This window comes from Manis pentadactyla, chromosome 5, assembly GCF_030020395.1.
Source record: "Manis pentadactyla isolate mManPen7 chromosome 5, mManPen7.hap1, whole genome shotgun sequence".
In the NCBI taxonomy this organism is placed as follows: Eukaryota; Metazoa; Chordata; class Mammalia; order Pholidota; family Manidae; genus Manis; species Manis pentadactyla.
In genome coordinates this window covers 129,874,038-129,899,094 of record NC_080023.1, presented here as the reverse complement: position 1 = coordinate 129,899,094, position 25,057 = coordinate 129,874,038, and positions in this window count along the sequence as shown.

The following is a 25,057-nucleotide window of genomic DNA, read 5'->3' as shown; positions in this document are numbered from 1 at the left end:
AGCAATATGCAGTTAATAAAAAAATAACTATACTTCCTGACAAATTACTTTTTGTATTAATGCCCTGCTTTTAAAAAAAAGTTCTGTTTTGTATAGTTCTGCCTAATTAAAACAATATACGAAACCTTGCTGGATGCTTTGGCAGAGCCATTTCTTTGAGGTGGTGACATTTCTGTCTAGCTGCCATTACTAGGAGTGGGAGGTAGTTAGGGTCAGTGTGCTTTTCTGATTGTAGTGTAGCCTGAAATTAATTTGGGGTAAAATAAATTCCAAAGAAGGCCAAGAACAAGTGTAAGTAGCTCTGGCCGTAGTGGAGCCAGGCCAAAAGGGGTCCTAATGTTTAAGACAATTGTTGGGAGCAATTGTATATATTCTAGAGTTATTTTTGGGAAACTAAGGTTCTTTTGCAGAGAAATGTCTTAGGATTCAGAGAAAATCCTGAATCACCTGATAACAGAATATTCATGGACAACTTTTCTTATGAAAATTAAGAATTTTAATATTTACCTCATATTTACCTCAAGTGGTCCTGCATGAGCTTAGGTCTTGGGTCTGGGTTATGGGGTTCCCTGACTGAAGTCCTAACTCATAGTGTTTTACTGAAGCATGACTCTCCTCAATTCCTGGCTTCAGGCAAGGCCTAACTTGGGTAAGATTCACAACAAGCATTTTTCAAAACAGTCCAAGAGGTTAAAAGTTACAACTTGGTCTGGCAAATGGAAGTTCTCTCTTAATGACCTGCTAGAGCTTCATTTAAACAGAGGGTTTCTCAGGAGTGGCACAGGGTTGGTGTTGTAGTCCATTCAGGCTGCTATAACAGGAAAGCACAGACTGGGGGCCTTATGAACAACAGAAACTTATTTCTCATAGTTCCAAAGGCTTGGATCAAGGCACCAGCAAGGTCAAGTTCTGGTGAGGGGCCTCTTCCTGTGCCATGGTTGGTGCCTCTTGCGGTATCCTCACACGGTGGAAGGGGACCATCTTCCATAAGGGCACTAATCCCAGTCCTGAGGGCCTTACCCTCATGACCTATACACCTCTCAAAGACCACAACTCCTAATACCATCAAATTAGGTATTAGAATTTCACCATGGGAATTTGGGAGGCACACATTCAGATCAAAAATCAGGGAGATTTTTGAAGAAAAGATGTAACAGAGGGAACCTGTGAGGCATGAAGGGAAATGATGTCTTTGATTTGTCTACCATGTATCATTTCTGCATATTTATGGTGCTTAAATTAGAGCGATGTATCAAATTAGTATGTAAATATTTAATTACATGACCTGTGAATCCACATTTTTTGCAAGAATTCTACTCAATGCAGTTGTCTCATGTGTACTTCAGTTTGAAACTCCTGATTAGTAAGTGTGTGCTGATTAGTTTTGCGTAGTATGGTGTTACATGAAGATAAGTATTAATATTTTCTTGTAAAAAATAGTAGCAACGTATAGACAATAGATCAAATTTTGGCCAGTTTGGCAAAAACATTTTTGTGTAAGTAAACTTTAAAGTTTAATAGATGAATTTGACAATATACTTTTGGCTCAATAGTTCCTTTCAAAATTACACAAAAGGATTATACATATGTTGGTGGGAAGAACCCTGAGAACCAAAAAGCACATAAAAGCCTTCCCAGAACAGAAGACGGTTATGCTATAAATAGTTTAAGATGAGCTTTCCTTTGAGTGACTATTTTGTTATCTGGTATTGAACAGTTTTTATTCAATAACTTAGGATCTGTTCTCTATTACTGAATATTTATTGTGTTTTCACTTAAAGTAAACTTGACTTTAAAAAGAAATGGTAAGAAAAATTTTGTTGCTGTTAGTTTCTTTTTGTAAATAAATATTTATCCAAAGCATAAAATTCCTCTTTGAAGTACAGAGGCTTCAAATGGGAGAAATGTTCCAAGTTTCAGCACATTTCTGTGGTATGGCTACCCACTTAAATGTCATAAAACATATGTATTTTAATAATCATTCATAAATAAGTACATAAAGAAAATATCAAATACAAATACATGCACATATGATATGTATACGCTTATGCTAAGTGAGTTGGACATCTCTTTTAAAAGATTCCAAGTTTATTTAAGATTGCGCACTTTTAGAACAATTAAAGCTATAGGCATTTTTTGAGATGTAATTTGATTGTCTGACATGACTTTTTCTGTAATGAATTAAATTTGGTTATTAACATGAAAAAAACTGAAAAAGAAATAGCATCAAGCACAAGACTTTTTATAATTAAGTCACTATTATTTAAATGTTTATTAAACTTATTAAACTAATTAATCACTGTATAGTCCACTTAAAATTTTTTCATTTCCTTTATTTCAGCAAGTAATTTCTAGAAAATTATTCCATAAATGTTGCAAAACTTCAATGGCAATGCTGTTTATATCAACTCTGATTATAGAAGAAAAAATTGAAAATGACACAGAAGTCCAGAAATAAGGGATTAGTTAGATATTATGTTGTAAAAGATAATGTGCATGGTACCATATTCAGCAAAAAAGCAGGTCATATATGCTTCATTTGTCCAACTTGATTATGTTATTTTCAATTCCTGGAATAGATGCATTCAGTGTCTATCTAGGTCCAAAATGTAAAGAATCATTCATGATATGACCATTCATATATATGTACATATACACATGATACAGATATATACATGTATATACATAGATGAATGTAAGTATATAGATATTATATGTATATATTTTATGCATATACATTTTATATCTATGTATTTTAAAGTGATATGAATTACTTAATATTATAAATGGTCCTCAATAAAAAATGCAAATGTTGCAAATATGAAAATTCATAAATACTTCTGGAAACACAAATTGGAACACAGAGGAAAGGAAGAAGATGGATGGCTGGAACCACTGGGAAATAGTGCTCCGTTATTTGAGAACTTGTTGTCTTCGTGCTTTCTGAGAGAATAATAATTTGTTTTCATTTACTTACTTACTTATTTTGCCTGAGTGCTTCCACTGATTAAAACCTCCTTGTACTCTGAAGCCAAGTCTGTCTCTAATGTTGGCAGAGGCACAACCCACAAACCTCCACCTTTATGTGCAGCCACCCTTTGTTTTAAGGATATAAGGCACGAAAGGTAGAGACATGTGCGTGGGGCCTGGACTGTGTTAATCTCAAGATGGTTGGTTTGTACTGAGACAGAGGTAGCCACATGTTTGTTGACTTCGGTTTGATTGTGATATTTGGGGTCTCTAAAGTGTAATCTCTCATCCAGGTAAAAGGTGGTGCTGTTTATATGTAATATTCAATCCCACTAGTTACATGAAGACACTGTGCTTAATCTTTTTCTGTATCTTTTTCAATCATTTTCCAACTTTTTTTTTCAATGTATTTTTATCTTTGAATATGAAATGTGTCTCATGTAGAGCATATAGTTGGATCATGGTTTTTGTCTTATCCTTTCTGACAAACTCTGACTTTTAATTGGACTGTTTAATCCATTCACATTTAACTCTATTGTTTATATAGTTGGATTTATATCTGCCATTTTAGTTTTTGTTTTCTATGTCTCATATCTTTTTTGCTCTTCTATTCTTCCTTTATTGCTTTATTTTGCATTAAGAGACTATTTTTCTGATACAGCATTTTAGTTTCTCTAAATGATATTTTCACTATACTTTTTGAGTTATTTTTTTTAGTGGTCACTGTAGGGTTTATTATACACATCTTAACTGCTCCCATATAAATACTGTTTCCTCCTTTTTTGTGATATTGTTAAGCATATTATATCTGTTAATATTAAAGGCTTTCAATGCATTGTTATAATTATTACTTTATCATCTGTAGCAATTTCCTTAGGTGCAACTACAACTTGGCTCCCCCTCACCTCCTTTGTGCTGTTATTGACAAGTGTATTACACATATATTATGTTTGTATATGTGATAAGCCCAATATTGCATTGCATATATTTTACCTTAATTGCTTTTTAAATCACATGTGAAAAGAAATTAGAACAATATGCACTTACACTGTTTTATATAATGACAAAACTGCCTTTACTGGTGCTCTTTATTTTGCATGTGTGACTTCAAATTAGTGTCTGGAGTCACTTGCTTTCAGTATGAATGGCTTTCTTTGGTGTTTTCTGTAAAGCAAGTCTGATAACAACAGATCTCTGAGTTGTTCTTTGTTTTTTTAAATCAGGGAAAGTATTTCACTTTCATTTTTTGGAAGACAGCTTTTCTGGATACAGAATTCTTGGTTGACAGTGTTTTTTTTAAAACACCTGAGTATTTTTTCCCACTGACTTCTTCCATTGTTTCTGCTGAGAAGTCATCTGTTAACATCATTGGGGTTCACTGTAAGTGATGAGATTTTCACTTGCTATTTTCAAGATTTTCTTCTTTCTTTTGACTTTCAGCATTTTTACTATGATCTCTTTGTGATTATCCTAACTGGAATCTTAAATATGTGAGTTGTTGTTTATCAGTACATTTGGAAAGTTTCCTGCCATATTTCTGTGAATATTTTTCTGCTCCTTTTGGTTGTTACAACCTTTCAGGTGTACTAGTGTTGTGAGCTAGATGTCCTACATTTCTTGCAAGCTCTGCTTATTTTTCCTTTTTCTTTTCTCTCTCCCTTTCAGTCTGCACAACCTCTCTCAATGTTTCTTCAAGTTTGCTAATTCTTCCTTCTGTTTGTTCAAATCTACCATTGGGACTCTCTTGTGAATTTTTAAATTTCAGCTATTATACTTTTAACTGCAGAATTTCCATTTGGTTCTCTTTTAGAATCTCTTTGTCTTTATTGACTTTCTCTTTGTGACAATGTCAGATGATGTAACTTGTCATCATGCCTTCATTTACTTCTTTTATCATCCTTTCCTTTAATTCTTTGAATGTAGTTATAATGTCTACTTTGAAGTCTCTTCCTTTTAAATCCTTCTTCGGGTCACTCTCACAGATAGTTTATGTTGTCTGCCTCTTTTCTGGTATACGATTCATCCTTTCCTGCTTTTTTGGATATCTCATAGTTTGTTGTTTTTGTTTTTGTTGTTGAAAATTGGACACTTCAGATAATATGTTGTACAACTCTGGATAGTAGTCCTCTCCCAACCCCAGGCTTGTTACTAATTTATGTTTTAGTGAGTGGCTGTATTATTTTAGTGAAGCCTATTTATTCCCCACAATTAAAATGATGTTGCTTTTTCAGGGAAGTACAGTTTGGGGTATGTCTAAAGTCACCCAGGATGACATTGATATTAGTAGAATTCTCTTTCTCTATTTCCCTGAAAACACCCAACTGTTGTTTTCCATCAATGCTGGTTGATTTCTCTATCAATCTCAATAATGCCTAGTCCAATCAAATGTGGCTCCTTTGAAGGAATAGTCCCTGTGTAATATTTGTAACTGGGAGCTGGGGGAGGATAAAAAGAGCCCCCATTCTCTTGGTCATGCCCACCAAGAATAGAGCTTCAGTAACATAGATGGGGGTGGGGTGGCTGATAGAAACATGTCCTGACTCCAGGGCCGCAGACACCCAGGCTTCTTTTTAACATTTAGTACATTTTATTGGATAAGTGCTTCTCAATTTTCTGTATGCCCTTAGGTCAATTTCCAGAGGCTTTAAGTGATGTGATTCATAATTTTCACAAGTTAAATAATCATTTCACTAAGGATAAAAATCTGTAAAAGTCATCAATAGTCATTGCAGAAGTTCTAATTGCATTCTTATATTTTCATATAGTAGTATATCTCAGATTCATTTTGTATAGTTCCTATACAAGACCTATAATAATTTTCCAAAGCAATCCTGTTCTTTTTAGTGGGAAATGGGATTTACGGGTCAGAGTTTGGTTGATAGGTTTGCTTATTGCTCTTGGGTGCATCACTGTATCTACTACTTTTCAGTTATACAACTAGGAAATGCTTTTTAAAAGTATATAAGTATATGTTTTATATATTTAATTTAATATATGATTATATATATTTTAATATATGATTTTTCAAATTTTTCAAATACAAAATGTATCATGAGTTCATACTGGAAAGTCTTATTCTCAATAACACCAGCACAGCCACTTGTTTTATCTCAAAACACACCCACAACAGCAACATTAACACCAGTAATAAAATAATAGCAAAATAACATAACATTGTTTTTTAGTTCTTTTTGTAATATAGTCAAATAATTTTTTTTAAGTAAATAGGAATAGCTTTTCTCAGTGTTTATGCCACTAGGTACATAAGTCACCTTTGATTTTTAGGGATAATATTATTTGTTTATAAATTACATAAAATTATTTACATAGTTCCAAAATCAAATATACAAAATAAGATATATTCAAAGTAGCTTAACTTCTATCCTTGTCAGCTCTACGTTACTCCCTCTTTTCCCCATAGGTTAACATTTAACATTTTTTTGTTTTATTTTCCTATTGCTTTTTTAAAATGAAAATTTTCACAAGCATAATATTTAAAGAAAAGTTACATATTACTTCCTTTCTTGGATATCATCAGAAGTCAATGCATGTTTTCTGTACTTTGCTATTTCTTTTTTAATAATACATCCTAGAATATAGTCTATAGTAATATGCAGAAACGGCCCTCATTTATCATAGTTTGTTAGCAAGTATTGATTTTGCCTCCATATTCATAATGATTTTCATGTGTGACCTGTGTAGTGTGGTGCCTGGGGGACCCCAACACATGAGATGTGGAGGCTGTGGCCACAGTGGCTTCACACTGAACTCATTTACACATTACACATCTTTACTTTTCACATGCTAAATACTGTACAATATCGCAATTGAGGAAGGGGCTAAAAAATTCAAAGTTTTCACTGCTTTAGAGTGATGAAATATAGCTAATATTGTCAAATGTATTTTTCCTTTATAAAGAAAAAATGTAATTAATTTAAGGTTCATTTTTATATTTCAAAGTTTATTTCCCTTTGCCAGTTAATTTAGTATTATTTTAATTTGTGATTTGGAATCAATAAATCTTTACTGTAATCATTCACTAACACTATGGTAAATTTCGACACTTTCATAAACCACTTACTTAGTAATTTTAAAATCAGTTCAAGATTGGACACCTAACTTCGTCTGTGTGCTGGGTACAAGAAAGAAAGTGTACGTTAAAAGCATGTCTATATCACTACAAATCATGTCCCATACCTGGGAAATTCCCCCAGATTCACCCCCAACTCCAATCAGAATTTCTTTGCCTTATTTTGCTCTCTTTCTTTCTTCTCCCTTTCAATTAGAATGAAGTTGCAATCTCTAGATAACAGATATATCTTAAGTTTACAAAAATCCATATATTCACACAATTTAATACATCCTCCATTAATTTAAATATACTTAAAAATTAGAGAACATTTATGTACATAAAAGTAAACATAAAATACCGTAACTGTGAATAGAGAAGTTCCTCTTGGTATGGAAATTTGTTGCCACCTAATTCATCCAGAACTATAGCTATGAAACTCACTGCATTGATTTTTCAAAGGGAAATTTTTTTTTTATAGATTAAATGGATGTGACTAAGATTGTGCCTTTAAAAGAACAGAAATGGGAATTGGTATGAGTTATTTGACTAAACTTGTATGACACCACTCATTATTACAACAGGAGTCTAATAAAAAGTGTTCCAGAAGGCAAGTCTAACATGTTTTTGGCAGGCTTTGTTTGTTCTATAACGCTAGGCATGTTTCATTGTTTTTGAAAGTATTTCTATTCAATTCGGCTTACTCTGAAATGAGTTTCCTGCCATTCCCTTCTGTTTCCTTTTCTTTTCTGTCCAACTCATGTCTGACTATTTTGAAGTTCCTGAAGATCCATCAAAGAGGGATGCCCTTTTGTCACCTGCCCTGCCAGCTGGTGGAGCAGGTTGTGCTGGGGAAGGGATCCTGTTGGCATCTATAATTACTGGGCTCTCTGGCTGTTACTGATGTTGAAGGAGGAGAAATTAATGAACAATGGTCCAGTTGTTTTCCCAGGAAGTCCCCTTGGGTTTCTAAGCTGTATCTGCTGTGCATGGAAGTGTCTGCAAAGATGGTAAAACAGCTCTAGAAGGCTGACCCTTTCCCTGGGAAGGGTCCCAGCTGTGCCTCAGCTGTTCACATCAGGGGATCCACCTGCAGGTGCTCACCCTTGGTCTTAGGGCTTCATGGCTTCTTAAGGATTTTGTGTTTCTTCAAGAGACTAGATTTCATGTTCCTTTTTGAGTAGCTATTATTTTTCATCCTGAGGTTGTTTCCACATAAAATAAGGGAGAGTCGTCTTTGCATTTGATTGCATTTTATTTCACTGTGAAATCTTTTAACTCATCTGCCAACACTGGCTGTTCCCTCTGATGGTTGAAGAGGACCATGTCTGAAATGTCCTCAACGTCTAATATCTGCACAAGAACAGGAAATGAGTGTTACTGACCTCAGGAGGCCATATGCTTCCCTATCCTCTAAATTTTTCCTTAACTCTGGCTTTAGTTTTCAACAAACCTTAGCTGGTAGCCAAGAAAAATACTTTTAAGAACACTCCTTCAAAACTACAAGGGACAAGAATCGTAAATTTAAAATAATTATAATAAAACAGGAAGTCTAATCTCATGCCCCCACCTCTCCTGGTCACATATAGGGGCCTGGTAAGCAGAAGGTAACTGCTCATTTCCCTGAATGCTCTACATACACCCAACCTGGTGCACTGCCCTGCACCTCCACCAGAAGCATGTTCCTGAACATTGGGCATATGACATGTTTCAGGAGAGGAAAAATCCCTGGCTTTGACTTGAAGCCTCTCACTCAAACTTGAGAGGAAAATCTGTGTGTAAGTCTTGGTTCCCCAAAGGAGAGAAAATAAGAAGACACTTCCTATCCGTTAAAGTATCCAAACATTGCTGAGGGAAAGTTAAGCCAGTCCAGATGCTAAGCACATTAAATCTAAAGAAGCTTAGAAACCCTGTAGGCTGCCAGAAAAAAAATGTTAGGGTCCTACTTCATCTAGGCTGTTTTCAGTGGGTTCTATGAGCAGACAACAAACTTGCTTGTTGAGATGAAGAGGTAAGCTCAGGCCCAAGGAGGCTGGCCCTTTTCTTTATTCAGGTTCCCACAAGGAACATTATGGAAAATACATGGGTGGAATCAAAAAGGTTCAGAGAGCTTCCTCTAGAAAGGACAGCAATACACTCAGAGGAAACAGCCCACCATCCTGGGACACAGCAGTTCTTCAGAGTTCCATATGCTGCCCTGGAAGTCAGCATTGTGAAGAGAAAAGGCCAATGAAGCAATAAATCAACATCTATAAGTGTTTACTACTTAGTAAAACTAAGTATTTAAAATACAAACAAATGGGTAAGTAATAACAGAAGCACTTCTTACCCCATCAGCATAATAAATGAATTAGATATGAAACCTTGGCCAGAATCATTGACCAAGCACCATTACGCATAGTTCTCAGTTTTTATGCATAGTTATATAACTGTACTATAAGGCTTACAGTCATGCAGTGGGAAAAGAAAGTATCTGAAACATGCTTTAGGCATGTTGGAAAAATGTGTAAGCATGTGACAGGCAATGAGGTGCTAACAAATGATTTTGGATTGTGGGAATGGCTATAAAGCATATGTATTTCAAGGGCATTTTATATCATAAAGTACAATATAAGGAAGTTCAAAGTCAAATTAAAAAAATAAAATCTCACACAATGCCTATAATCAGACATACTAGATTACATAGATACATTTCCTTACACAGAAATAACCCTTTTTAATGATAATATTTTAATAATATCTAAGTGGATGATGTATACTGCAGAGAACCTTAGAAAGATGTGGTAGAATTCCTCTGATTGTGGAAGGGATCCACTTTCCTTGTAGCATGCTGTATTCCTATTCCTCTTAATTAATGCTTTCATCAGAAGAAATGATGACCTTGAATTCCTGCCTTAATTGAATTGGTGCTTACAGTGGACTGTATCATGTTCAAAGACTGAAAGATTAGATGGTCATTTGTGCCTGGTTTTTAAAGTGGAGCTTTCTAAGCTGTCTCTGCTCAGTATTCACTACAGTTGAGTGGACTTTGGGGGAAAAAATCTGTATTGTATTTGTGTAAAATTACAAAATATCAGTGGTCTAGATCTGATGTTATACTCATATGTTTTCCCTAATTTTCTTTTTATTGCCCTTTGCATAATTGTAAGTCAGTACAGCCTTCCAATTACAGGGACCACTGACAAACATAAACAACAACTAAGCACCAGTGGGAACACATTTCCACAGTGTGTGCCACGGTGCCATTCCTCAGAAATGAGCCCACAACTTACTCACAACTATAGATGCCATAGAAACAAGGGCACAGATCCCAGGGAAAAAGCAGGGATGGCTGAACCTACTGGCCAGTCTGTGAAAGTGAACCCACGCGGTAAAAATCAGAAAACAAAAACTGTTCATGATTGAATCTATTGGCCACATTGTTAAGGTCAAAAATCTAACCATCTAGGGCCAGATTCAATAAGAATCTGTCTGGCTTTCATGCCAAGCCATGCAGGCCTGGAAAATTCAATTTTCTGGAACTTGTAAAGTCTTCCATAGTCGAGGCAAAGTCAGCATTCCTCTCCAGTCTTACTTTCAGAGCAGGCTGGGGAGGCACTCTGGAGGCCAGGGTCAGCCAGGGGTCTTGGCTGCTTTGCGCAGGTTCTAGCAGAAATGTGCAGAAGGAAAAAAGGTGAAGCACAGGAAAGATGCCCATTGTCAAACTGCATTTCCAAGCCTCACTGATCCAGTGCCATTCATTCATCCACTTTTCCATTTACTTTTTAAACATTCTGGGGGCTCCAACCATGTACCAACTGCTATGCTATAGGCGGGAAAATCAAGATGGAAACACATGGCCCTGGTCCTGGGTGAGGCCACAGTTTAAATGGGCAAGCACAGTGGAGTGCCATAAAGATTCTGTAAAGGAATGTAAGGAAGCCCGTGGGAGCATCAAACAGAAGCAGATGATTAAGTCTGAGGAAGTAAGAGTCTGTCTGGGTTTGCTTTTTGAAGGTGACAGGTGAGATTAGCCTTGAGGTTTGTATACAGAACAATGGCAAGGGGAAGGCCAGACATATTTGACTGAGAGCATCAGGGCAATGGTGTGGTGATGTGTGAGTGTGTGTATGTGTGTGTGAGACAGAGACATACAGACAGAGAGAGAGAGAGACAGACATGAAGAGAGGAAAAGAGAGAAGGAGAGGCAGAGAAAGAGAGAGAAACAGAGAGGGAAAGAGAGAGAGATGGAGAGGGAGGACAGGAGAAGGGTTGCCAGTCATGTATAGAAAATGGGCAGGAGGCAGAGAGACTGAAAGTGGAAAGCCAAAGCCACCAAGATGTTTAAGCAGAGGAGACTCATGTCACCATTACATTTCGGAAAGAACCTGCAAGTATGTGGAAAATAAACTGGAGCAAAGATGAGGCCAGAGACAGGAGAGGGCTTAGGAGGTCACTGCAGTAATCAGAATGAGAACTGAGCTTGGGCAGACATCAGAAAGTTTTATGGTGATCGACCCATGGGTCTCAGGGCCTGAATGGTGAGGTGGTGAGGAAGCCTGTAGGACGATGTCCCACTCTTGTTGATTGACGAGGGAGGGGTGGGACCAGGCACATAACTGTGGGTTGAGAATAAGGGGGAGACATCAATCCGTAGACAATGATTAAAATTCAGAGCGTAAATAATGGAAACGGACCAAAGAGAAAAAGTTGAATAAAAAGAGATAAGTCTTGAAGGCAAAGTGCTGGAGAGTAGTAGGGTCAGGTTGAGGTGATAGAGAAACTCAGGAGGTCACTGGACAGTGGCACAGAGAGAGGAAATCCTGCAGAGAATAAAGTCCCTGAATGCAAGGAAGTGACAGTTCTGGGAAAGATGGGGATGGTTTTATATGCTGCAAAATGGTCAAGAAGTGTATAGCAGTCCTCAAAAGAGCTGGGCTTGAGGCTTGGTAACAAGCAGCCCTGTGACACAGAAATCTTACAGAGGCCACTTTTAGTGTCATAAGAGCAAAGGAGAAATTACCAGCAAAGGGTGACAGCAGACATGAAACTGGGCAATCTTAGTGTGGCTTTTCTGCCCATCAAGGGAAGCTCTAAATGGGGATTATTAACCTTGTATACTTCCATATTTATTGCTCTGTAGCTCTACTGCAATTACCTTTAATAATGCAAAAATTGCTTCTTCATGTTCCCATCAGGCTCCAAGTACCATTTCTCGCCATGCCATCTACCACCTGGCTGCACGGTCTGTGGGTGTAATGGTTTGTAAAACCATGCAGTGTGGATTGGGATTTGCTGTCTTTGTGAAGATTTCTTGTTCTCATTTTGCCACAGTAAATCTGAAAGTGGGGGGAGAAAAGTACCTACACTAAACTGATGATACGACATTCAGAAACTAATCTGTATGTGCTCTGTGATTTTCAACAGGATATGCTTTAGGCTTCCTGGTTTCAATGCTGTCAGCATCCCATCCACAACCCCTTGACACTTGCTCATTCTGTACCATTATTGGCTTTCTACCTCAAGCACTTGACACTATGCCTGAGAGCTTGTTCTGCGTAAGAGCTTCTGAATCCATGTAAAGCAGGCCAGAAATGCAGAGGGTGTTCATGTCTACCCACCGAGAGCAGCCCTCAAAGAATAACTAATGGAGGCAGTGATATGCCACTGCTCCTTGCCCCTGGGCTGGGGCAATGCTGAGGCAGGTTAAACTCCAGATGGCCACACCCTTATAACTCCTTTACAGGTGGCTTCTGAGATCACTACCGAATTAAGTACTGACATTAGAATTCTCATCTCAGGGTCCACACACAGGGATAAGCAACCTAATCATGAACCACCTTCAAACTCAAAAGTCTCAAATGTACTTGAGCTGGTAAAATCAGGAACCAAGGGTTGAACTAGGACCATGCCAGGTGTAGTAGGAATGAATTGCTTAGGCCCAAAAACCATGTATAAAAAAGGGACTTTTTTTCTACTTCAAAGCTTAACTTCTATCTTGTGCCTCACTTTATCAAGTAACAAAAGCTCCATCTTAACCAGTCCTGAGTAACCAGTCCTCTCCTACCCCTGCTTGTCTCTCTGGGGTTGTGTTGAAGTTCAGGAAGCCTATGTGGCAACAGTTACCAGGAGCAGGAGGTGAAGACCTGGCTGCCAAGGCACCGTGCTGCCCTGGCCAGCGTTGCCTCCGGCAGTGTCTGCATTATGCCGACTGCGCCATCTGGACTCCCGCACTCCTGTCACACAGGCTCAGCTCTGTCAGCCTTCCTGCCTTTAGGGCCTCTTTGCACTCAGCTGTCAGTTACTTCCTCTTGTCCTCAGCCACACAGAGAAATAACTGGCCTTTATCAGGACCACGGGGTGCTTGGCGCCACACGAGCTCATCTATCTGAACACCATTTGTGCCCTTTTAAATTCTGCTTATTTCATATCATGCCAATGGAGTCAGGAGAACTCTGGACCTTGCTGCCTTCTCAGACCGAGCAGAGCCCAGTCAAGGCAACTCTGCGTTGGTGTCTTTCTTGACCTGTCCTCCCGGGCACCAGCAAGTTCTCCACTAGCTTCCGGGCAGGACGGGCTAATGCCCCTTTACCCCTGGACAACCCTACAGCACTGACAGGTGGGCGTTGGGGATAAATGCCCCAGCTTGTTGAAGGCTCCTGGTGGGATGACTGAATTGTGTCCTTCTCATGCTGAGGCATATTCTGCCCCAGCAGGATGGACCCGCAGCACACTGACACCTGCCTTACTGGCATTTTGTCCTTCCCCTCTGTGCTTCCCAATCCTCCCACTCCAGATTGCTGAGGCCACTTCTCAAATCAGTACCTGTACCTGTACCCTGGCTTCAGGGTTGCTGTGGGACCTCCCAATCTGAGGCACAGCGTTTCCCACTTTGAATCTTGTAAGGCATGTAGCCATGCCCTCTCCCTGTTTGCTGTACAGAATGTGAATTCCGGTCTATAACTGTGAGGGTGATACTATAGAGGCAGAACTGCAGGATTAAACCATGTGTCCACTTCAGCAAAATATTGCCCATGAGGACAGCAAAACCACACACCACAACACCTGAAGGAGCTTGTTTGGGGTTGTAAGATAGCTCCCTGAGCTGGAAGGTGGGGAGGAGGAGGTGGGTGGTGAGGACCTAGGAGGCAGTGAGAGTCCAGTTGGTCAATAACCCAGGAGGGGTCCTGGAATTGGGGCATGTGGGTAGGGGTGTGTGTGTGTGTGTGTGTGTGTGTGTATGTGTGTGTGTGCGCGCGCGTAGGGGCATTGCACAGTGGACACAGCAGGGGACATTTCAGACACAGAGCTAAGTCAGAACACAGTGAGCAGAAATGTGAGGTACTCCAGGTCAGAAGCCTGTTTGGTTAGCCTCAGTGAGTGAGCTCGCCGCAAAGACCTAGGGTAACTGTGGAAGTTCTGAGGGCCAACAGCTTCCTGTTTCTCGTAATCCAATGTTAGGAGGCAGGCAGGGGATGGGGAAGAATGGCATGCCTGGAGCACCACCTTCCCTGGTCCATGAGAGACCACCCGCTCCCCGGCCTGCCCCCTCCCCCAGGCATCCACCCGAGACCACCGGCTCCTGGACTGCCCTCCTCCCATGACGGTTGCCTGGTTCACCCTGAAGGCAGCATTTCCTGCCTGGGGGCTGGTGTGGGGGCAATGGCAGGCCCCCTACCAATGGAAAGCATTGGCGCCCTTGACCCCCCCAGGGGCTTGCTTCCATTTCCACCCAAGTCACAAGGCCAGTAACTCACTATGAAGTCAGCAGAGCAGAGCAAATATTTGTCTAAAGATTAGCAGGGGAAGCCCTCTGGATTTCCAACATGCAGGCCTGACAAGTTCCAGGCTTTTAAATACCTCAGGCCAGAGAAGGGGGAGCACAACTCAGGTCTGAGTATGAGTATGTGTGTGTGTGTGTGTGTGTGTGTACGAGTGTGCGACTGTAGATGTGTGTGGATGTGAGAGAGTAAGTGTGCATGGGTGTCGAGTGTGTGAATGTGTGTGAAAGTGAGTACACACATGTGTGTGTAGGTGAGTGTGTGGTTTGTGCACTTGTGAGTGTGTGGGTGAGTGTGAGTGAGTGTATGAGTATGTGAGTGTGTGTGAGTGAGCATGTATGTGACCATATGTGTGTATGTGTGAGTGTGTGTGGCGAGTGCAGATGTGTGTGACAGTGTGTGTAAATGGGTGTGTATGCATGTATATGTGGCCATGTGAGTGTGTGTGAGTGTGCATGTGTGACCGTGTGTGTGTGAGCATGTGTATGACTGTGTGAGTGTATGTCAGTATGTGGGTGTCAATGTGTGAGTTTGAGTGTGTGGTATGTGAGTGTATGGACATATGAGTGTGGGAATGGGTGTGTGAGTGTGCACATGAGTGTATGACTGTGTGAGTATAAGTGTGTGTGGCTGTGTGAGTGTGTGTGTGACCTGTGAGTGTGAGCATGTGTGTGTGTGAGTGTGTGGTGAGGGCAGGCATCTCTCACGCAGACCCCGCTGTCCTGGAAGAGGTCCTTCCTCCCCTGCCGGTCACCAGCACCAGGAAGGGTCACACAGGCAGTGCCTCTGATCACTGAAATGGTGGCTTTGTCAGCAGCCTCGTGGCTCCTGAAAACGTGGTGGGAAGCTCAGGGGGCTGCACGAAGACCTGCTGTGCAAAGGAGCTCGGCCTCCCTGTGGGCTGAGCTCATGCTCCGTGTTTGGTTTGGTTATATTGTCCGAGGGCCTGTGGCATGTCTAACAGAGAACCTTTACCACAGAGAAGAGCAGTGGCCTTCCACTCCTCGGGACACCTGGGAGGACACTGCCAAGTCACCTGCTGTTTTTAAGTTTGAAAATTTGAGTGAATTATGGATATGTTTCATGTAGTATAACATGATATTTTGAATTGCTGGTCATGAAACAGGACCTTCTCTCTTCCAATCAGATCTTCTCTCTGCTAATCAGAAGTTTAAACCTGAAAATCATGGACGATAAATGGGATGGCCTGTGTCTAATGTGTTCTGTTTAACCCATTTCTGTGTTCTCTTGTGGCTTCATGTCCTGGCCTTGCATTGCTTTTATTTCCCCAGTGTGAGGATCAAAGTAAGGGACAATGTACTGGACCCAGAACTGGTGACATTTTACTGGTTCTGCTGCTAAGTGACTTGTAAATGTGAATAACTCACCAAAGCTCTTCTGGCTTCCCTTTCTTCCCTCCTGAAAGGTAGGGTGGAGTGTGGGATGGCACAGGCTTTGAATAATGACTTCTAAAATTTTTATGTGCTTACATTCTATGTTCATTCCATGATTTTAGATATCCTGCTTATGTTTTATAAACATATTCTCATGTTTAAATAAACCGAATGTATTCCTGGAAATGAATCCACAAAACTTTTATGAAGAGTAAGAGATCTCAGAGTGGATGACAACATTAGACAAACCGCTCCTCATGTGAACGATGTGGAGAATCCAAAGGTAAGCAGGGAGTCACTGAAAACAATTCAGGAGCTGCTGGAGGACTGAGGAGGGGGCTGCTCTCTGTGGGGCTGGCTACAGGTGTGCATGTTTTAGTAGTTTGAAGAGGAAGTGGGTACAGACATGGGAAAATGTTAATTTTCATTTTTTGTTAATTTTAATTTTGATACATTTCAATATACACAAAATACACAAAAGCATCTTTTTTCCCAAACATTTGAAAATAAGTTGAAGACATGATCCTGACACTTTTCCCTCCAGATACTTTGGGGCATTTGTTCTCTTCCATAACCACTGTAGGATGATAAGAATTGGGAAATCCAACATTGATATTATCTAATCTACAATCCACATTCACATTTCGCCAGCTGTCCCAGTGATCGGCAGCGTCCTGTATGGCAGCTTTGTTTTTCTGTCCAAGATCCAGTCAGGGATCACGCATGACATTTGCTTATTCTGTCTTGTAGTGTCATTTAGTCCAGAACAATACCTTAACAGTTCCCTCTCTTCCTGACTTTGATATTTTTTGAAGAGTCCTGGCCAGTTATTTAGGACAATGTCCATTGCTTTATGTTTGTCTGATGTTTCCTTAGAATTATGATTCAGGTTATACATTTTCGACAAAATACCACAGAAGGTAACATGTCCCAGTGCATCTGACCAGGAGACACATAAAGTTGGTTTGCCCTATTGCGGGTGAAAATCATTTCTTCATTTGGTTAAGGCATTTATTTTTTAAAAGATCCGATCCTTGAGTTAAATATGCCATGTTGTTAAGACTGGCTGGTTGCTCTCCATTCTGACTCCATCAGAAGAAATACAGCCTCTTTGCAACAGCGCCACCTGCTGAAAAAAAGAACAAGTTCTTAGAATTCAAGATTATAGACATGGTTTGTATATTGATGCCTTCCAAAAGCTATTTAAGGTTAAATCTAAACTTTCCAGAGATGGGGTTGGTTAGACAGTAAAGCCTGGGGTGAAGAATTTAAGGACATTTCAGGGGAGCACAGAGCAGGAAGGCAAGCTGTGGAACAGCAGGGCTGTGCAGGATCTAGTGTTACCGGAGGTGTTTAACCCCAAGAATTCTTTAGTCTTTACAGATTTGGAAATGGATGCTCCACCTTCCCAGGTAACTTCTGACAGCCCACTGGGCAGGTGGGAGTGGACCACACCCAAGACACCCAGCACTCCCCCGCTCAGCTACAACTCCCAGGCCCAGATCTCACAGCTAATTTTCCTTTCATCTTTATAACATAGTTCCTTATAAATCTTAACGTGTTTCAGCATTTGTCTCATTGTTTGTCTGGAAATAATAAGAACTGTTTGCCTCGCCCTATAATTTGAGAGGCTGAAATTCCCCTCACATCGTGTAGAACACTCTGGAATGATCTCTATCATTTTCCAGTCATGCTGGTCACTGACTAAACTGTTTTCTTCAAAGAGAATTTTGATCTTCTCTCTGCTAATCATAAATCTGAGCTTGAAAATCATAGACAATAAGTGAGACAGCTCAGGTCTAACATATTCTATTTAACCACCTATTTCTACAATATTCCTTGAAGTATGGAAGGACAGGACATCTGTTGATGACATTCACATTTGAACCAAGTAATTTTCTCTTGTTATTGGCCATTCTTGACTATAAAGAACTTGCAATTGGTCTGAAAATGAGAAAAAATGGTAAGTAGGGGGAGGGCAGGAGATGTTTTTGTTTCTGTAGCTAAGCATTGGAAGAGTTAACAGTGTAATTTGGTGGCCAGAACCAAGAATATCAGGTGTGATTATCTTCATCTTCATTAATTATATCTGGTGTCTAGATGGATGGCAGGGTCAGTTGACTGCTTAGACCACAGCTGGGATTCCAGGCACTGCATTCAACTGTGAACAAACACAAACAGGAGCACTTCACAAGAGAGTGAGCAAGACAAGAAGCTGAGGAAGGATTGGGAACTTGAGATGTGCTGGACTTGGGAAAGAGTTAAGATAAAGGGGACAGGATGACAGTGTGCAACTATTTACAAGTCTGATACAGAGAAAGTTTCAAGCTTAGCTCCTTTCCTCAAATACTAATGAACTAAAGGTTCAGAGAGATAGGTGCTACCTTATTATGAAGAACAAAACAAATTCCAGCAGTTGAAAGTTTCCGAGGATGGTTTGGACTGTTCTGGGGAGTACTATCTCAGGAAAGGTGTGTGTGGCCAGATTATATAATCTTCATGTCCCATTTACACTGAGATCATGTAATTTAAAGATCCTTTAGAATTTCATACTTAGCCAAACCCAATCCATGGTCAAGTTTTTAATTTTTAGTTAAAAAAATAAGTAAATAAGAACAAATAGATTATTCTATCCAAACACAAGCCTAGAGTCATGCAAATGACATTTGGTTCATTTTCTCTAAAAATTATGTAACACATGGGAAAAAACGTATCTAAACAAAATGAAAATCCCTTAAGGGGAAGTCTTTATAGAAAGAATTTGGCATTGAATAAATGCTAGAATTCAAAATACTTAAACTTAATTATTGTGTGATCAAGTTTAATTAATTCTACAAAAATTCTGTATCTTCATAAGTTATTTAGAGTTCATAAAACTGGGTCTCTTCATTTTATTTTATAACATGTGGAAAAATCCATAAGAAGAAAAAAAATGATTCCTATGTTTCTGAGCATTTTTGGGTGCTATTAGGTTGTATCATGTGAAATTGTTATTTGAGCATTTTAATTAAATGTTTTATTTAAAAATACAGATTTATATATGGTTGTGAGAAATAATACAAGAGGAGCCTCCAAACTCTTTATCCAGTTCCTCCCAGTAGTGACATCTTGCAACTACAGTGCGTTTTTTATCTAAAAAATGGCATTGTTATATGGTTCAACCTAATGTATTATAGATGAGTGCCAAAAACCACAAGTTTGACTGGATTAGGCTATGTGGATATATCCTAAATTCATAAAGCATTCAAGTAACTTTGATGACATTGAAACATGGGCCATTACATTAGTAATGCGTGTGGGTTTAGGCTGTGGGAGAGGAGAGATTTCCAGGGAGATCTCAGCAACAAGAGAGTGGGGCTGGTGGCTGGATTTTACAGAATGTTGCAAAGGGATCAGGGAAAGGAGCATTGGGAAACCGACATGGTGCCTTTGGCTGAAGACATAGTGGTGGCACAAAGGCCAGAGAGAGCCAAGGGAGCAGGTAGGCAGAGGTGACACAAGGAGGTCCCAGGTTAGGGTGGGTTATGTAGTTTGTAGGTTGAGAGGAAGATGCTAACAGAGAGAAAGAAACTGCGAAGCAAGAGAGGCTGGAGGGCATGGAGAATCAATAAGAGACTCCCCCAGGAAAGGAGAAAAGAAAAAAAGGCTTTTTCCCTCCAAGAATGGAAAGAAAGAAGAAAATGGATAAGATGACTTCAATATTTAAATGTAAATAGAAGGGAGCCCATTGCAAAATTCACTGGTGCAATCCTTTGCCTTTCTCCTACACTATATCTCATGCAGAATTCTGAAATACAAGAAGAAGGTATCAGGGTCGGTCTTGCTGAAATGGGCATAAGACCCATCTTTAGCCTCACCTGCCTCCAAGTGACCCCAGCTTCACCTTCAAAAGCCTTGAGGTTCCACAGAAGGATTAGAAAGAGAATGGATCTGTGATGAATGCAGTGGGTAAAATATTCCAGCCCCTAGTCCTGGTTTTATCAGGCTACAAAATTTTATTCACCGTTCTGTTGTTTCAGGAATAAACTGCAAGATTGCAAATGACTTCAGTGATGTGAAAGAGAAGCTGAAAGTTGAAGCACGGCTGTGAGAGGAGCAGATAGAGGGCCTGAACATCATGTTGGAGATGAGCCCAGTGAGTCAAGGTGAGGACGGTCTGGTTCCCGGTAAATGCCCAGGAGGTGTCCATTGGTTATGAGTACATCTCGAGACAAACATGTGATGACCCCAGTGCAAATGTACTTTTCACCTGAATTAATGAAGACCTAATATTCAGGTCCAGAAATATGCCCACCCTCCTGTAATGGGCTGGCTGACTATATCTGAAGCAGTACTCCACGTGTGAGCCAGTATTTGGGAAGGAAAGGGCAAAGTGAAAGAATGTGCAGAGAAGGGTGACAGAACAGGGGCAGCCAGAGCGGATTTGCTGTAAATAGTTGTTCAAGGGAAGAAGGGAGAGAGGAAGAATGAGAAGAGAAGAAGGATGTTGGCATAGAAGGAAGGAAGGAGCAAAGTACATAAAGTGAGGACATGTGGTGTGATTTAGGGAATCTTTTTTCAGCAGTGGAAACAAAGAGGTTTCAAAGGAGAGAAGAATGTGGAGGGCAGGAGAAGCAGACATGGCCCATGACAACTGCACCACTGAAAATGTCCTCAGGGTGCAGCCCATGATTTGTGGCGGTCAAGGTTTAGAGCATTAACTCCTGCTCTTACTTCAGATGCTTAGGTAAGAATTCCAATACTCCCAACTCCAGTTGTGTATCCCCACCCCAAATTCCCTTGGGTGTTACACACATGTGAGAGTTCCAACATTAATATTTACAAGGCAAAGGGCCTCCGAGAACACAATCCGTGTTTTCCAAATGGTATTCCCCAGGACCGACCAACACCTTACCTCCCTTCTTCCCTGCTTCTCTCCTCATTCCTTCCTCATTCCCTCTCTTGTCTCTCCCTTCCTTCTCCCTGTTTTCTTTCCTTCTTTTCACATACCCATACTGAGCACCACTACCTTCTGTATACCTCACCTATAGTGTTAAATGAAAATGGATGTGACCCATGCTCTCCTGGACCTTATGAGTCAGTGGGGAAGACAAACATTGATCAAATAATTGTCACTTTCATAAACAGTACATTGGATTTCGTTTGTTGCTATAGAAGTTGAACATTTAGTCTCATGTGATAGTGGGCATGGCACTCATAGATAGACCTTTTAAGCCAGGTATAAAAAGCAACTTTATTTATATACATCTGAATTTAGTTCTCTAGCCCTATTGCCCAATAAAAGAATTTGATCTATTCATTTTGGGGCTTAAAAATCAGCCCAAATCAGGAACTTCTTGGTCCAATTCAGTAATATAAAGGTGGCCCATTCTTGTTCAAAATTCTACTCAAGGCTCAGCTCCTTTTTCTTCTCCTTGGGGGGAACCTAAGATTCTGGGAGATTAGGTACAGTATGGCCTCAGAACTGTGGCTGGGGTGGGGCGGGATTTGGGGCCCAGGACAGATACCATTCATCGGCTCCCTCGTGGAGCACCCTGGTTCCACAGCCTCCCCATCTCTATGTATGCACCCTTTAGATGGGTACCAGTGGTTCTTCTAATTCCCTGAAATTCTCAAATAACTCCCACTTGAACTCATTTATGAATTTTATTGTTCTTTAATTCACAAATTCAGCATATTTCTTTATGAATTCTTTCCTTTTCATTTGGCTATGTATATCCTCTAGCTTCTTCAATTACATTTTCATATCATTTAACTGTATTCTTTTGTTTTTTATTAACAAAAAAATACATTTAAGGCTATAAATTTTATTCTGAGTACAGTATTTACCACATTGCATCATTGTTTTCCAAAAATTATTATTTCTAAGGAGACAGTAATTGAATTTTTAATTTATTTTTTGATCCTTGCCTTAAGTTGAGTATTTTTCAGTTTCCAAGCAGTTAGATTTTTTTGTTGCCATTTTGTTTGTACCAATGTCTATGTTGCTTGAATTTATAAACATTTATAAAACTTCTACTTTTAGGAATCCATGAAGATTCTTCATGGAAATTTTGTAATCTTATATTTTCACTAATGTTCCACGGATCCTAAAAAAAAGTTTGAACTGGGTTCGATACTACAAATATATATATCCACCCACATTCCCTGTACATTTTGCCTCCCAAACACGTCCCAACTCTGACTACGTCCTACCAGACCTGGTTTCTCTGGAATCCCGAATCAAGTGGGGAGGTGGCTGCCAGCAGCAAGAGCCAAGTTTGGGGGAGCCTCCTCATCCCCACTGCCTGTACCCCCAACACCGTGGGCCCTGCTGTGTCAGAGCTAGTGGGGGTCCAACAAGGTCAATGCTGTTTCATTGGTTATCCTTTGTCTCAAACCCTAAACAAGAGGTAAATTTATTAGAAGGACGTTGTTCACATTCCAGCTCCCTGTTCTTTGCATTTGTATAATTACCCATCATCCATCATTTTGTGTTTAACAATTCCATGTTATTTTGTGTAAGGCATCACTTTTATAGACAGCAAATTTGAGTACAGCAGTTTTTTAATCCAAACTGAGAAATTTTTGTATTAATTGAGGAATTTAACCCATTTAGGCAGGTTTTCTAGATTAATAATTGGGCTGTTATTTAGGGTGTAATCTCTTCATAATGTTTCTATGATACATCCTTTGTTTTCTCTATTTTTTTGTCTTATAATGTAGAATATAGCCTCTTAGATTTTCACCATCATATCTCCCAGTGTTCACGCATCTGCACGCACATGCTAACCTCTCCTGTATCACTGCTTTGTCACTAAATACGCACCCATCAGCCTTGTCAGGCAGGAACAGAAAAACCTCACATGTGCTGCCTTCCTCTGCCCTCCCCGGCATAGTCACTGCCTGCTCTTCCTAACTCGTGCCAATTAGGGATTCTTCCCCAAAGCTTCAGCGAACCAAATGTGGTCTGGGCATTGGTGGTCTGCACCCTGCCCAGGCCAAGGGACATGTTTCAGCCTCACCTTCCTCATTTCCTCACTGCATTTGATGCGGTTGACTGCTTTGCTCTCCGAAAACCTTCTGAAAGTCCCAGGATGCTACTTCCACCCAGTTTTTTACTCCCACCCTCAACCTTCCGGTATTTTTGTTTTGCAATCTACTCCTCCTCTGGTCACATCATTAAGTGTGTGAGGTGTACCTGGACTGTCGCCCTCATCCTCTGCTCTTTTATGTCCTATCCCCATGAGATCTCACCTGGTACCATGGCTTTAAGGACCATCATGTGTTCGTTGAGGACCCCTGAGGCAGGAGTCCTAGCTCTGGTCTCCGCAGACCTCCAACTAATACTGAACATCTCCATTTGCATGTCTAAGAGACATCTTAAATCCAACATGTCTCAAACATAGCTCTGGATCCTGTACTCCCAAGTGCTTCTCTGAAAATTTCCCATCTCAGTAAATAGTGCCACTTTCAACCCACTGAAGAGTCACCCGTCACTCCTCTCGTTTGTAAAATCCCTACATCTAATTCATCCATAAGTCCTGTTTGCTCAACATACAAACTATATCCCAAAGCGACCCACCTCCCTCCATCCCCACTCCCTTAAGCCAGGCCCAGTCCAGCACCATATCTCACTGGGCTCCTGCTGACGGGGCCCATCTGATTTATTTCACCCAGTCAATCCTCTGAGTTCTTACTATACACCAAATATTTGATAGGAATTAAAAATGCACCAGTGGATAAAACACAAGAAGATCTCTGCCCTAATGAAGCTCATATTCTAATGGACAGAGACAGAAAATAAAGAAAATATAGTATGTGTATGTGCACATGTGTGCATCAGATTGTGTGTGTGTTGGATGGAGGTGATAAGCATTATGGAGAAATAATGAAGGAAAAGGGATATGGAGGAGGAGGCTTGGGGGGATTTGTGCTTTTAAGAAAGTGGTCAGAAAGACATCGTTTCAAAGAAGACATTTGTGTAAAAATATGAAGCAGCCTTGTGGAAACTGGGGACATGCCACACCCCATGCAGTGGTCAGGTGGGTGTGCTGGAGGAATGACAAGAAGGCCCATGTGGGTGGGCAGAGGAATGAGTCGTGTGTGAGGAGGATGACATAGGCAGGGACAGAGGGGCCGGCCAGTCAGGGCCTTAACAGCCACAGGGATGTGCACGATGTCATAGACCTGGTGAGGAGACAAGCCATGAGAGGGTTTTGTTTTGCTTTGTTTAGCTTTTTCAAAATTAAAATAAACTTTAGGACAGTTTTAGATTTCTGGAAGTGTTGTAATTGTAAAGAGAGTGCAGAGACTGCACATAGCATTGTACAGTTTCCCCTCTTGCTAACATCTTATGACACCCTGGTACCTGCCACAGTGCAGAGCCACCTAGGTGCATGACCACGTACTGAACTCCACACTGAATTCTAACTACACCGCTTTTTCCCTGATGTCCCTTCTCTGCTCCGAACTTCCCCCAAGACACCACATTATGCCTGGCAGTTCTGCTCCCCTGGCCTTCTGCAGACTGAGTCTCTCCAGCTTCTCTGCTTTGGAGGAACTTGACCTTTCTGAGGTCAATACCCTTCAGTTTAGGTTTTCTTGGTGTTTTTTTATCCTCCTTTAGAGGGGGTTACTTCTCATGATTGGACTAGGGCTTTGGGAACCACAAAATACATAAAATTAGAATACAACTAATAATAACAAAAATCACCCTTGAAAAATTATAAGGTGGATTTCTAATAAGGAATCAATCTAAAAAAACATTATAAAATACTTTAAACAAAAGCATCCTATATAAAAAGCAGTGGTATGCTTCCATTTTCTCCACATCCTCACTAACCCTCGTTATTTCTTGCCTTTTAGATAGTAGCCATTCTGAT